Here is a 17,101-nt window from a genome sequence, read left to right as displayed (position 1 = left end):
TAGGTATAGCCCATTCCTTGACTTTCCATGTGGCACAGGGCAGTGAAGGAAGGTGAATTGCAGTGCTGCCCTGAGCCACCTACCATGAGAATAGACCCCCATGATTTTAACTTTCTAATGGGGGACTTGTAGTTTTGGTGACCCATGTTGCCAGTATGTAAAAGTTGACCTGGACTGGTGCTGCACTTCACGCATAGAATGGAGAAACGTGACAGAGCAGGACTGAGCTGTGCAACATGTAACTGGGTAGTGTGACTGACATTTCTGAGCCATTTAACGGGACATAATCCAGAGTTCTGCCCTTCACCCTGCACACAGAACAGTGGAGCACTGGGACATAGGTAGATACACTGTACAACATGGCCTTTTTGCCCACATTGCCCCCTGGTAATATTTACCCTGTGGCTGTGGTTGTTCGTTGTGTGCTGGACTGTTGTGTCCTGGTACTCAAGTCACCAACTCATCTGGTATGACAGCTGCCACCCGCTCCTCTAAGGCATCCAGCTCTTCCTGGGGCACTGGATATTGCTGCCTTCTGGTTGTTGGCTTCTTGAAGTCGGTGACAGTCCCCTGAGCTTGACCCACACTGTGCACCTTCTCCACTACAGACTACCAAATGGCCTCTTTCCTCCCTAATGGCAATTTGCAGGTGACAAAGAGCTGATGTTGGTCCTCTGTTACCTCAATAATCAAGATGTCATTCTCCTCTTCACTGTAATTCCACTTCCTCTTCCCCTGGGAGTCTGTCTGGACTTCCTGACTGGTGCTGGGGTAGTTTTCCTTGCTTTTGCTGCTGGCTCCCTGCTCCATAGGTGCCTTCTGTGAAGTGTACCATTTTTTCCACCAATGCATCATTATTTGGACTTTTTTAATGCATTCCGCACTCAAAAATGACGCATGGAAGTATGGAGTCACTTTACGTCCTGCAAGTCAGTCCTCAACACTTTGCAACAGAAGAGTCAGATTTTATTATGACATGGTGTACATGGATGTATCATTTTTTGGTACACCCAGGATCCTTATGCCATGGTGCTCCATGTTGTGAATGTGAACATCCATGGCATAGGATTTTATCATACTGAAGAGCAAGTTACTTTGATGCAGCGCTGAGACATTTCTTCTAAATATGCCCCTCATTCTGCATCTGCAGGCAGGAACAACAGGTGCAAGATTTTCAAAACTGGGTGCACATTCCAGAATTTTTGCCAGTGTGGACCCTTACTTTGACCATGCACCCACTTGAGTGCAGCAGTCAATTACACACCCTTTTTTAAACCAGGCATGTAGATATCTGTGCTGAAGCTGGCACAGTGGCACCGAGGCTTAGAGCAGAGGGATGGCCCACAGCAGATATCCTGCATCAGCTGCAGTTTGAAAGTTTAAGTGTTGTCTGGGGCGTGGCTCTTTATGAGGGGTGGGGAGAGGGAATGGGGAGTTGTGGTCCTCCACAAGAATAAAGAAAGAGAGAATGGAGACATACTGTGGGGAAACATAAATAGATGACATACTAAAAAGATAATACGGAGAATGGATAGATATGCATGAATAAAATCGCCCACTAGGTAAAGCCTAACTGTATGAAGTTGAACACCAACAAGACTGAAAGTGTGATGTGCAAAAAGAGCACTTCACCATGGGACTTCAACGGGTGGCCAACAGGACTAGGACCAACATCCACTACACACACGAAAAAACCTTAGAATCCTCAACAACAAACTCAAAATGACAACCCAAGTCAATGCTGTCACCACCTCCTACTTCCATACCCTGAAGATGCTGAAGATTTTCAAATGGCACCCAATCAACACCCAGAAAAAAGTGATACTCACCCTTGTCACAAGCAAGCTGTACTATGGGAATACCCTCAATGGCGGAATCAACAAAAAACTCATCCAGAGGCAGCAGACTATTTAGAACTCTGCAGCCACAACCACACCCAACCTCCCATGCTGCACTCACATCACAACACACTCGAAGGAGCTCCACTGGCTCCCCACACACAAACAAGCACAATTTAAAGTCCTCATTCACACTTTCAAGGCACTACATAACACTGGCCCAGCAAACCATAGCAATCTCATTAGCTGTCACAAACTATGCAGACACCTCTGCTGGTCTGGACTCCTACTTGCATATATCCCTTGCATACAGAAAACAAGATCCAGCGGCCAAGCCTGCACCTATATCACTCCTAAAGCATTAAATGAGCTGCCACTGGGCATAGGAGTTTCATCCTCACTTCTTGAATTCCACAAGAAGATGAGGACCTAGATTTTTGAGAACTTCCACTAGGCCCAAGGCTTGGCTAGACCAACACCTGCTCAGCAGCAGGATACCCTCCTGGGTGATAGTGTGCTCTACAAATCTGCGTAATAGAACCTGGGGGAGTGGGCAGATAATAAAGGGTAGGGTGACATAGGGGATAAGGGTAAGAGGAGAGTGTTTCAAAAGTAGGATGGAGAGCTGAATTTGTCACTTGAGAAAGACAGAACAAAATAGAGAGATGCAGGTGAGAAGGAAAAGGTGAAAGGTAGAGCAAAGAGTAAATGAATGAGTAGAGCAATTGTAAGAAGGGCATGAGAACCAAGTGATAGAGAGGAGAGTGACGGAGAGTGAAACATGTAAAGCAGCTAGATAAAAATGGATAGCAAGATATAGGGGTCAATGGGGGAGAGATGAAGGTATAAAATAGTTAGATATAATATAAAAGACACAACATCAATTAGGAGAGTTTGAAAGGAATAAAGCATCTAGAGCAGAGCGAACCATGTGAAGTAGCTAGATACAGATGGTGAGAGTAGATTAAAGTGAAAGGTATAACACAGAGAGGTACAAGTGGAAGCCAATAAACAGTGACAATAGGCAGAGTGAATTTTTTTGAAATAGCTAGATACAAATGGATACCAAGATCCAGTGTAGAGTGAAAGGTGTAAAGCAACCAGATACAGATGGAAACTGAGATATAGGGGACAGTGGAGGAAAGTGAAGGTGTAAAGCAGCCGTATTCAGAGGGATATCAAGATATAAGAGAGAGTAGGTGAACCCAAAAGGTGTAAAACAGATAGGTACAGATAGATACAGAGATTCAGGTCAGAGTAAAAGGGGTGTTTATCTCAATTCAGATAGATAAAAGAAAATGTTTGAAGAGCAAAATATGTAAATCAGCTAAATACAGATGGAATCTGAGATATACAGAGGTAAGTGTGGGAAAGCAAAAGTTGTAAAGCAGATAGCTGGTTACTAAGATACAGAGGAAAGTAGGGGACTATGAAACACATAGGTTTTTCTTAGGGTATCCACAGTTATTTCTGTTATAACTCTAACCATCACCCATTTCACATTAAATCTAGGAATAATAGCACGGGCTGGCTTTAGTCCTGCATGTCACCTTGCATGCTCATAACCCTCTCACCATTAATCTAACCAATCTAAAAAGGTCTTCCAGAGACCTTTAATCTGTTCATTCTCAATTGATTACAGCCTTGAGAAAGCCCCAGGTGAATTGACCATTAAGGGCGAAACACGTGTCGGCTACTGCTACTTACTCACTTTCCCCAGCCTTTTGGAAGCCTTCATGAATCAATGACTGTCTTAATCTACCAGGCTAACCTTGCAATATAAACCCTTGGCCAGGCTCAAGCCCTTTTTTCAACACATTTAAGTCACCTGCAGGTTAGGGTCTGGACAGCCCAGAAAGCAGGGTGCAATGTATTTTAAAAATAGTACATGCACTTTTAAGTTTTACAAGCCCTGATAGTGAAAAACTTATTTTTCACTATTGCAAGGCCAAACCCTCCCATGGTATCACATTTTAGGTACATAACTACATTTAATGAACTGTAACTGACAAGGGGGGATGGGTAACCTGTTCATGTGTATAATTAAAAATTATCCCTTATGATGATTTTAAATTACAATTTTGAAAATGTTACTTTTAGAAAGTTGGTATTTCCCTGCCTTAGCTATTTAGTGCATATAGCCTGTTTCTGGATCACATGCATGTGTGTCTATGTGTAGCTGACAGTTGGGCTTTGTGTATTCCTCCTAGACAGAAGCACACAATAGAGAGCTTAAGTGTGCCTGGATTGCCCATCCCTAGCAGGATTGGAGGGCTAAGCTTGGCACAGCCCTACTTACACCTGAATACACTGTGTCCTGCCTCTATACAAAGGCCTGTAAACTCCCTGTAGTTAGTCTGGCACCAGGGCAGGGGAGGCAGGAATCCTGTTCACTTCAAAAGAAAAACTCTAGAAGCCTCCCCCACTTCAAAGGAGGCACCACGTATAAATATTGGACCTCAGACCACACCTCTTCAGTACACTTCTGACCATTGGTCTCTGCTAGGAAGAAGGGCTGCTCTGCTACTGAACAGACTCCCACTTTGCTGGACTGCTGCTCTGAAGGACTGATGCACCTGATGTTCTGACCTTCTGATGGCTGAAGAATGCATCTTTGATGCCGGCCCTCCCAGCACTTCACAACCAGGATTTAAAGTACTCTTATTCAGCAGGCTGTAACCAGCCCATGCTCTATCAAGGTTGGCCTGAACATGTGACTTTCTCCCAGTCTGGCATGACTAGCTATTCATAGTTGGCGCTTAGTGCTATTTGGCACGATTTTCACAGAAATGTTTTAATTTTTGAATATTCTGGTCTTACTGATTAGATTTTTGTCATTAATTACTCTATTTTTCTAATCTAAAGTGGGATCTTTTTGTGGTGTGTTTTCTCAGTGTTACTGTTTGAAGTGTTGCATAAATACTTTACACATTGCCTATGAGTTAAGCCTGATTGCTATCTATCCGAGTGTTGAGCAGAGGTTAGTTTAGGGTTACTTGAGCCTCACCCTGACAAGGATTGTGGTTGCTGCTTGAGTAGGGTCTTTTCATGAAGCAAAACCAAGACACTTTTTCAAACTTTTTGATGTCCAGACTTTCATCACGACCAATCTAGTGGGTGTATCCAACTAGGGCCCCATCTCGCTTGGGCTCTAATCACACCTAGTTCTAGGTCTACTGCTTCTCAGTGACTATCCTTGATGCTTTGAACTTTTTGATACTATTTTACCTCTTTACACAGACCAGTTCCTTGGTAGGATCATCAACTAGACCCTTTTCTTGGGGAGAGCCACAAGTGGATCATTGTCGATGTGTGCAGCAGGTCACCATCAGACCTTAGCGTTGGAGAGAGACATGTGGAGTGATTGCTGATAATGAAGAAGAGGTTGTTGTCTGAGCATCGCATTGGTGAGAGATGCCGTGGTCATTCATGGTAGCGCACAACTTCTGGATTTTTACATGGTGTCCAGCTCTTGTACTATGTGAAGGTCTGGAAGGGGGGGCCTGGTCAAGATGGCGACGTGAAAGGACGCTCTAAAGGGAGCTCCGTCCACAGCCGGCAAGAAATCCTGATAAAGCATCAAAATCCCATATATTGCACATGAAAACTACAGCAAATGAGTGCAAAGAGGAAAACACAATAAGGAAAACCGAACAACGGAAACCCACGATGCAGTGAGCGCAGACCGGACGACCTGCAAAGGAGCTGAGGCAACGCCCGCACGCGGGCCTACCTGAATAGGGAGAAATCCGACCGGCGGACCTGGACGAGACGGAGGTGAGGAGCGCACGGCCCGAGACATATATCGGGGCTCTGACTCGCGCCGCTGCTAACGCCACTACCCACGCCGAAACCACTTGTGAAACAAGGCCCAGGGCGGGCGGAACCACCTAGCGACGAGGGCTCAAAATCGCTTAAACCTGGACGTGATCGGCGGGGTGGTACGGAGCAAAGGGCCTACAGAAACGATGGAGTAATAAGCACCAACGCTTAAATCAACCCGACAAACCGGACGTGGCACGCGGCGCGGCGCCACTCCACTATAGTGAGACATTTCTACAATTCTTCTACAACTAGCACAGAGAAACTCAGTGTGAAAGTCGTCGAAGGGCGCAAACCGGATGTCGCAGGATAGACACGGCTGAATAAGGAACTAAGCGACCCACAAAGTAACCACTGCATACACACGCAAAATAACAAGGATCTCGACCTCATCTAGCCCCAAAATCAGGACATATCACCAAACACACGAGCAGATATAACTATAAAATCAGGGCCACCGGATAGAATGACGTTGTTGCTCAACGGTCCCGTGACGGGTTGCTACCGCGGAGGACAATCTGCATAAACTTAGAATCTGATAAGCTTGAACTCAAGGTTAATATAAAAATGGTGAAACCGAAAGCACAAAAAACACAAACTGAAAATGGACCCTCATCAGCCTCAGAAATGGACACAGAACTTCACCCAAATGTCCTACACAGAGTAACAGAGACCTTAGCCGCCCACTCCGTGCAAATGGAAAAGGTACTCCAAGCAATACTTGACACCAAAACATCGTTAGAAGGAAAAATAGACACCGTAGTGGCCGAAGTCAACACGCTTCGAATGGAACAACGAAAACTAACAGAAAGGTCACAACAACTGAAATAACCCTTAAATCGGCGCAACCATACATAACAGACCTAAAACAACGGCTTCAACAACAGGAAACTGAAATATTACGCCTAAACAAACGGGCCAACGCGGCGGAAGGACACTCTCGCCGCAATAATGTGAGATTCCTCGGTTTCCCTGGAGAAGATCGAACTCCCAAACGCAGAACTATTCCTGGAGCGCTGGCTTAGTGAAAACATATTTACAAACGACCCCCCACCACTATTAATAGTGGAACGAGCACACCGAGTTCCAGGGGGTCCTCCCCGTCCAGGAGCCCCACCAAGACCACTAATCGCAAGACTTCTTAACTACAGAGACAGGGACCAGATATTAACAAACTTCCGCACAACAGGCCCAATTGACATAGAGAATACAAAAATCACTGCCTACCCAGACTACATAGCTGAAGTCCAACGCAAACGCGCTACCTTCAACACAGCAAAACAAATATTGAGAGATAAAAACTATTTATACTCATTGATGTACCCAGCTAAACTGCAGGCAGTGGATGGTGAAAGGTCTCATATATTCCCAACATCAGAAGATGAATGGACTTGGATACACACGAAAGGCCTGATAGACCCTACAGCTGAGACCCGAAAACAAAAAGAGTGGCTGACTCTAAAACCGCGACGCAAAAGAAAATCAACAGGCAAGACAGAATCGGGTCCAACGAAATCGCAAGTAGAGGCAGAACAACTTCAAGTCTTAAAACTGGTGAACAGGTTTTCATCCATACAACCTCGATCCAGCCAAGACACAAAAAATTCAGATTCCGACTCAACGAACAGTCAACAAGGCCTAACCATGTCAGCACTCACAGCGGGGCCAACGTTTACCCCACGCTCGGCGGATGACCTTTAACTCTGTAAAAGTAGGACTTCCTTAGTGCGTACTCAAGAACTCAAGGTACAAAAGCAGAACAATGAAAATATCACAGAAATTCTTCCCCCAAAAATCAAGTAAGCCTGGAGCAACAACCAGACTTGGCACAAAATAGAACACGTGAAGGGATGCAAGTACAAACAACCGGGCTGGAAATCGGAGACACTCTGGAAAACAGAACAACGCCCCGCCCCCCAACCCAATGGGTAACCGAATGGACCTTGCAGTAGCAAATGTAAAAAGTTGCACCAGTTGTGCCTTGCAGCTCCCAGTGAGATTAACCAATGTAAGTTCTACTTTCTCTTTTACTTTTATTCTCTCCCACAAGATGCTTAATATCCCACACAAAGGAGACTTGGGGCGCGACGTGCGTAACGGCCTGGGACCCGGGACACGTGAAACACACTATACTAAGCAATCCACACAAAATGACGGTATATAATATAGTAACTTGGAACGTTAGGGGACTAGCAAATATGCTAGTCCCCTACACTCATACCTTAAACAACACAAAATACACATAGCTATCCTACAAGAGACGCATGCCACAGCACACGAACTGCATGAAATAGATAAAAAATGGTCGGGAATAACACACGGAACCAAAACCTCGACATATGCAAAGGGAGTATTAATATGCATAGCTCTGGGTGTACCGTACACAATCAAAAACGTACATACAGACAACAATGGAAGATACACTAGTCTAGATGGAGAGTTAGACGGAAAGCAACTAACGATAATTGGACTATATGCACCCAACACAGGACAGGGAGAATTCCTCCGAACCATCACCACGCAAATCCCATATGACCCGACCATACCCACTATATGGGGAGGTGACTTTAATAGCATAATTGAATATGTCATTAGATAGATCACACCCCCCAAAGAGAGACACCCAGGGCAAGACACTGTCCTGCGCATTCAATAAATGGATACAAGAAAGAGAACTACAAGATATATGGCGACGCTTACACCCCACAGATAGAGAATACTCTTTCTACTCACCAGTACACCATCTCCATACGAGAATAGATTTATTATTATGCACTAACGGGCTTGTACATATGATACATAACGCAACATACCTGGCCAAAACTCTATCAGACCACTGCCCGCTACTAGTAATATTAAAATGGGGCAGACAATCAACATGCATACCAACATGGCGCCTACAACCCACCCTACTACGAGATCCCCCTTTCTGCGCTAAAATAGCAGAAGAAATAGAAACATACTTTGCAATTAATACAAAGACAACAACATCACGTGCTGTAGAATGGGACGGTCACAAAGTAGTTATTAGGGGCATGTGTATAGCAACGGCAGGAGGGGTCCGCCGAGCACAAAGTGCAGAACTACACAAAACAGAAAGTAAAATTTGCAACACAGAATGTGAATTGGCTCTGGGGAGAGGCAATAGTAACGAACTAACTAACCTAAAAAAATCAATGGAATGCAACTGAGACACGATTGCGTAAATTCGATCATAAACACTACATAGCACATCTACACGCCGAAGGTGACCGCTCTAGCAGACTGCTAGCGTGGCTAGCAAAAGGGACACAGAAAGTCACTCCCATAAACGCTATACGCCAAGATACAGGCACAATGATAAACACACCACAAGAGATCAACGACACATTCAAACAATACTATAGAACACTATACACAGCTGAACCTCCCCCACATCCGACACAACTGGCAAAGTTCTTTCAACAAGCCCCAATGAAAAGACTAAATGCAGAACAAATAATTAACCTTGATAGACCAATCGAAAGGGAAGAGATTCTACAAGCATTAAAACAGTTGGCACACAATAAGACCCCAGGAACGGATGGACTCCCCATCGAATACTACCAAACTTTCACACCACAGATAATTACATCACTCCAAACTATGCTACAAGAAGCATATGAAAAAGGACAACTCACAGAAACGCAAAGGGAAGCGACAATTGTAGTCCTACATTAAAAAGGTTGTGACCCTTTAAACGTCCGCTCATACAGACCCTTATCTCTGTTAAATTCAGATTATAAAATATTGGGGAAAATCCTAGCCAATCGCCTCCTGCCGCTAATGACTACCCTAATACACCCAGATCAATCTGGCTTTATACCAGGGCGTAATACCGCTATTAATATAAGAAACTTAATACGCATTATGTCCATGACTCAGGAACAGGATCACTCCAGCGTGGCTGTGTCACTGGATGTGGAAAAAGCCTTTGACACTCTGGGCTGGCCATTTCTGATGACAACGTTACAAAAAATGAGATTTGGTGCTGGCTTTACACGCTGGATATCCATAATATACACTAACCCCAAAGCACGGATCAAAACCGGCTCAATCATCTCGTAGAAATTTGACATAGGAAGAGGAACGCGACAAGGTTGCCCGCTATCACCACTACTATTTGCACTCGCAATAGAACCACTCGCGGCAAGACTACGCAATGAAACAGTACAAGGGGGTATCCCAGATGGCGAAGAATTCCGCATAGTATCACTATATGCAGACGATGCACTAATATATCTACGCAACCACACAGAATCTCTACCACATATATTACAACTACTTAGCACATTCGGAGACCTACCTGGTCTGCGTGTCAACTGGTCCAAATCATGCATATTCCCCATGTGCCCGTCCCCAACACCACACGCCGAAACGTCAACTGATGATGCATTACAATGGGAACATACCACTTTTAAATACTTAGGAGTCCACATCTATCATAGCGCTATAGATCTAAAGGAAGGCAACCTGGACAGAGCCATTAGATCAATTAAAAGCTCAATACCCTTCTGGTGCTCACTACCCCTCTCACCTATGGGAAGAGTGGCTCTGGCCAAAATAATAGTACTACCTCGACTACTCTATTACTTCACAGCACTACCACTAATTCTACCAAAAACACTTTTTAGACAATTAACCAAATTATTGATTGAACTGATATGGGCAAATGGTCGCAGAAGGGTAGCTATTGATAAACTCTACCTCCCAATAGAAAAGGGAGGAATGGGGGTACCACACCTCGAACATTACTATGCAGCAGCACAGTTGCATTGGATCATGACCTGGCTACAAGACTCCCCAAATCCGGAGGGACACAAAGTGAGAACACAATTAGGGAGAACAAAGATACTAGATTGGCTCATAGGAGGGACACACACCTCACATCACAAAAACGCACTAATGACAGTTGCCGAACGCACCTGGAACCGATACGTATCTCAGGGAACCAGCGCACCACAATACTCACCAAAGATTCCCCTACTAGCCATACCAGGGATAAATAAACTGCACGAAACATTGTATCTAACGATGTGATTAACAAAAGATCTACAGCAGATCGGCGACCTATATGTAGACGAGCAATACATAACAAATACAAAATTGGCAGAGGCATACAACTTAGGACCAGGGGAATTCATAACATACGGGGCACTCAAAGGACTGATACGCAAAGTATGGGGCCAAGGCAATTAAGAACCACCAACAGCCCCCTCCCTACACAAACTACTAGCAGATATTAACACGCCACCAAGTATATCTCAAATATACCAAATACTACAAGCCTACCCTGCAAAAACACAAGCACAAGCTAAATCGCACTGGGATAAGGCCTTGCAAACACCTCTCACAGAGCAACAATGGACCATGGCCCTAACGACCACGCAAGAAATTTCCCACAACGCCCGCTTCAGATACACCCAACTAAATTATTTACACCAGACATATTTAACCCCACTTCGCATAATGTCCACGTTGCGGAACCATGGAAGCAGATTTTTGTCACATGACCTGGAGCTGCCCACCACTATTTCGTACATGGCACACCGTCACACAACAGGCAAATAAATGGATGGGTCTAAAGCTGAATCCTGCACCCAAATCCTGCATACTGGGCATATGGCACAGACGCAATAAAGACAGGCAAAAACATAGATGCGCAGATCTAGTGTTTATTATCTTTAAACGTCTCATCGCAACACAATGGAAGTCCCCTGGCACCCCGGATATAAACAGATGGCATAAAGACCTAATACACTGGGCCAACGCAGAAAAACATGTATTGGACTCATTAAAAGATATAGGGATTGTAGTAAAAAATGCAGAGACATGGGACACCTTCCTAGAGCAGTTACTCGAAAAGGATGATACTCGCCCACTTTAGAACAATGATGCAAGATAACGGCAAATGACTACAGCAACAAGACCCTACAACCGTAAACCATATACAAGTACTCGCAATACTCCTCTAAAAGAAACACACAAGACTGAAATATAGAACCCCCCAAGTCCCACACGGATCTCGCCGCCCTAACATACACCCACAAAGAACCCGTCAACTCCCCCACCAACGCATCTCCACCACTAGCATCTTTCTCAACTCCCCCCAACCCACTATGTATATAACTTTGTTTCCACAGCCCCATTCCGGATTCTTTCTCTTTTGTTTTCCTCTTTCCAGTTTTCTCATTACTTTTACAATGCTCCTTTAACCAAATGCAATAAAGATTCTAACTGCAAAACATGTAGAACAAAATGCATAAATTGTTCAGAAGCAAAATAATGGAAAAAAAGAAAAGAAAATGAAACTCACAATTGCATAATAATTACACTGTTTATTAAATCAAAGTAAGAGCTGTTAACTGTAAAATTCAATAAAGAGATTTTTTTTTAAAAAGGGAAGGTCTGGAAGGTCCAGGAGTGTTCTGGTGAGAGGTTGTGAGGGTGCCACATCTATACCTAGTGTCAGCATTTGTGGGGATACACAATTTGTCTAACCCTAAACTGATCAGTTCTTTCCCTTCTCTGTAGTTTGGCTCTAATTTGTCTAGGGTAACACAGGGCAAGCATGCCAAGGTGTGAGCTGGCTTTGCCGGTGACGGGGCAGTCCGCATCAGAAGTCAAGAAGCAGGTGGGCACAGCCCATGGGCTTCCCTTTGAAGGTCAAGAAGGTATGAGTAAAACCTCACAGGCCACCCAGCTTAGGAGGGGAACAGCCTTCCCCTTACCCAGGGTCCTTTGTCCCTTTTCTGGAAGGAATACATATCACACCACAGGAGAGACATTGACAGCCATGTAATCTTGGAACTGGTAGAAAGGCACATTTGGTTTAGAGAGAAAAATGGCAACTTTCTAAAAGTGGCATTGTCAGAGTAGTAACATAAAATATGATTTTACCATCAGAGAGGATTTTAAATTGCAATTCAATTGAGCAGAAAAATTATTTCTCCATCTGCTCCACAGCTGGTTATAACTTATAGAATGTACTTAGGTAACCCAGTGTTAATATAACTACATGGCATAAATTGCCTTGCTACAGTGCTTTTTAGAGTTTTTCACTGCCAGAACATTTTTAGTACACATGTCCTGTGTTTCAAATACAATGCACCCTGCCCTATGAATCTTTAGCAGCTGACTTTGGAATGATACAAGTATAAAAAAGGAAGGTTTAGGGCTGGCAAGTGGTTTGTTTTGTCAGGCTGTAACAGCAGCTTAAACTTCACACAGACAGGCTGACATGGATGCCTGAGACATGTTTTACAGTGCTACTTTAGTGGGGGGCACAATGAGTGCTATAGACCACTTGTGGCTTATATTGTGAAGACCCTGGGTACAGGTAGTTTCATAAACTAGGGACTTTTAAGTAAATTAAATGTACCAATCACAGTTGTACCAGGTTTATGATGTTTGGAAGGAAGTGCAAAAGCATTTTTAGCAGGAGTAAAGTATGCAGAGCCAACAAACATGGGTTCAGCAATGGAAAACAAATCTTTGATGTGACCCAGCAGAAAAGGCTAACTCCAACATGCTTCTCCTCCATCCAAAAGCTAAGGTAGAATAATAATGACTCTGATGAGCTTCCCTGCTCATGTGATAGAACATGGAAAATGGCACTCTTCTGCAGTGGCACTTGTCAATTCTACACCTTTCTGAACCTAGTTGGTCCCCTCAGTCAACATGGTACTGAGCCACTGGATTGGTCCATGGTGAACTTTTCACCTAATCTGTAGACTACATTTGTGAGGCCCCTGTATCCCAGAATGCAGGCAAGGGCACCATAGCCAAAAGGGTGATGGGCCCACTCCAACCCTTGGATCAGACAAGTATTTATGCAGCACTCAACAGTAATAAAGTGAAAATACCTGAAAAATCACAAAACAATTTATCAAATTTGAATACATAAAATGATATCAAGGCAACATGAATCCAATAAGTGGAACCAGAGTTAATAATTTTGAGTTTGAGGTACAAATGGCACCAAGAAACACAAAGCACCACTTATAATTATATGGTCTCACTGAACCTGGTCAAAGTCACAAGTTGAGTCCGATGCAAAAGAGTGTGAGTTGGATACAGGAGCCAGGTTTGTCCCACTGTAAAGTTTACTTGTCACATAATCCAGTTCCATGTAAAGAACCTCAGTTGCAGTTTCGAATTTGTGGTAGCTGTGAAGAGAAACTTGTTTGCACAAAGTCAGGTAACCTTCAGCACTTCGAGTTGGAAGAAGATGTGTCTAGCCATTTGTGGTCTCAAAGAGCTCAGAACGTCCAGGTTTCCACCTGTAGTCCAGTTCTTGCAGTTTGCAGTTTAGAGGGATACACTCTGACACCAGCCAAGGGTCCAGGACCTCGTGAGGCACCTGTTTGGGAGTCATAACTCCAGAAAGGATAGCAGGAGGGTTTAGGCATGTCCAGTTGGTGCTGGTCACCTGGGCAGTTGCAGGGATTGCCACTGGAAGCGTGTTGTGCCCCTGTAGCGCAAACAGGAGGTCAGTCAACTGACCCTTGGAATCACTTCTGGGCTACTGTGTTCAAGGCAAGCAGGTCCAGTATTCCTTCTGGATTCAGATAAGAAGGCAGTCCCTCTTCTGAGTGTCCACTAGTCTAGGAGGGTTCTAATGAGAGGTGCTTAAATTACTACTTTTATACTCAATGCAGGCCTTTGTGTGGGGTCACCCCCTTTGTTTAACCTTAAACTGGTTCTGGTCATTTGATCCCCTTCCCTAGGTCTGAGACAAATCTGTCTACGGTAACAAAGGACAGATAAGCCCAGGTGTGAGATGCATTTGTCCGTGACAGGACAGGCAGGTTCAGAAGTCAGGAAGGGGGTGGGCATGGCCCTCAGACTAACCTTTGAAGCTTAGGAAGGGGTGAGGAAATTCCCACTGGCTATCCTGATCAGGAGTAGAACACTATTCCCTACATACAAGACTATTTTGTTCCCTGTCCAGAAAGTATAATCATCATGCCAAATGACAGCCATTAACAGCCATGTGACTGTGACACAAGCAGAAAGGCATAGTTGGTTTAGACAGAAAAATGCCAACCTTCTAAAAGTGGCATTTTCAGAATAGTAATTTTAAATGCAACTTTACCATCAAAGATGATTTAAATTTACAGTTCAAATGATTGGGAGTAGTACTTCTCTATCTGCTACCCAACTGAAGTTATCACCTATTGAGTGTAATTAGTTAACCCAGTGTTCGTATACAGGAGAGTTAGGACTGCTACAGTGAAAAACGGCTTTTGAAGTTTTTCACCATCAGTACATGTAAAACTTACATACACATGTCCTACGTTTTAAATAATATGCACCCTGCCCTAAGAGCCTTCAGGGCCTACATTAAGGGTGAACCATACCTATCAGATAGGAAGGTCTCAATGAGTGCTGCAGACCACTCATAGCATTTAATGTACAGGGCATGGGTACAGGTAATACCATATACTAGGGAATTATAAGTAAATTAAATGTACCAATCAGGGGTATAACAAGCACCAGATATGCCATGTTTGGATGGGACATCACAAGCACTTTACCACTGGTTAGCTAGAGTAGAGTTAGCAGAGTCCTAAAAGCCAACACAAATGGGTTAAGCAAAGGAAGAAAGATCAGAAGTGATCATGTACAAAAGGCCAGGTCCAACAGATACCATGATACAGGGATAAGCAAAAATGTTAGCCAGTAAGATATAGATGAGTCTTGTGATGCAGGGTGAGTGGGGGAGGGCAAAAGGAGTGCAGTAGATTGACACATTTGGCTACTGATATCAAGTGGTAATGAAGCATGGAAAGCAGATGGAAAGAAATAGATTGGAAGATACAGGGGAGGAAGAGGAAGAGTGGACAGTGTGAAGCAGAGAGCTCAGATGGAGATCAAGATTGAGGGTAGAATGGGAGGGCAAAAGGTGTAAAGCAGCTAGTTATAGATGAATATGGCGATATTGTGGAGAATGGGAGAAAGTAGGAGAATAAAGAGGATGGTGAGAACAAAGGTGAATAAAAAAAGATTAGACAAAAGACAGAGGTACAGTGCAGAATGGAAACATCAGTCAATAATGCAAAAAGGTGAAAGTAGAGTAATATAGGAGGGGATGAGGAAGAGAGGTAGAGAGGTAAAGTGAAGAATGGAAACATCGGTGGAAACTGAAGAAGTGGAAAGTGCAGTGATAGATGGGAGAATAGGGAAAGTAAACGCCAGATACTAGGGAAACACAGGCAGTGAGAGGAGGGCAGAGTGAAAATAAAGAAACACACAAGGAAGAATATAGAAATAATGGCAGATTAAGCAAGAATTGGGATAAATCAAGAGATATGAGGGATAGAGTGAAAGGGACACGAAGGATGCAGGGGGCAAAGGAGAGAGGGGACTATGGGAATTACAACCATCAGTGGAGAGTGAGATGTGGAGGATAAGTAGATTGATACTAGGGAAGGGGGAGTGAAAACTGAAAGGAAGCATAATACTTAGGACAAGCAAGAGAAAAAGAGGCTGGTGATATTCAGAGATGATCCAGGGGTATGGCAGAATGAAAATATTGGAACAGGAGCATAGCTGTCATTAGTGCAACATATACAATGGCACCTGTTCATAGTGGAGTGGTTCCCCTCAATTTCTGCAGTTTGTTTTCCTACCTAAGCACTGGTATAGGAACACTTTTCTTTGCCTGCATTAGGGCCGATAACAGCCTTGCTCCACCACAGATTTAAACTGCTACACTGTGTTTCACTACCTGAGGAACTGGTACGTATTTGTTAGAGATCCATGGGTATCCTCCTGGAGAAAGATGCAGTATGTAAATAAATCACCTGTTAGAGAGATGCTGAGGGTCCCAGAAAACATCTATTCTGACTGCCAAAGGGTTCTAAATGTGATCTTACCACTGAGGGTGGACAATAAGAGCACCCCTAAGGGCTTTTTATTTATGTGTGAAAGCATCTGTAATATGGTGAAGGAGACAGACAGAACAGTTTTTAAAATTTCAGAGAGGTACAAAATTTTGCAAATGTGGAACTTCCCCTTGCAGGCAGGTGCAGCCATTCATCGTACCTACCTGCAAGGGCATCTCACTCCCCTCTTAAAAGTGCTGATGGGTTGCCACCAGCACACTGAAAGACAGAGCAGCTTTCTTCAAAGCCACAGTGCCGCACATTCATTCTAATAGGGTGCACTTTCCTTGTTTGTGCAGGGCTCACCTTTTGAAAGGTGCACCCTGGTGCAAACAAGAAACATGTGCTATATTCATAATACGGACCCTGGTGCACATCCATAATCCATATCTAGTAGCTCAGGTCCTACTGCACAGCACATGCATCTTTAAGATATATTATGCTCTAAATCTGCTGCATGTGTAAGATTACCTGCTACTTTCAGGACACTAACTGTCCTAAAAGGCCACGGATTTGTTTGAGCCATTTTGTTTG

This window comes from Pleurodeles waltl, chromosome 1_2 (assembly GCF_031143425.1).
Source record: "Pleurodeles waltl isolate 20211129_DDA chromosome 1_2, aPleWal1.hap1.20221129, whole genome shotgun sequence".
Classification (NCBI taxonomy): Eukaryota; Metazoa; Chordata; class Amphibia; order Caudata; family Salamandridae; genus Pleurodeles; species Pleurodeles waltl.
The sequence above is the reverse complement of the archived record's forward strand: the minus strand, read 5'-3'. Positions refer to the sequence as shown.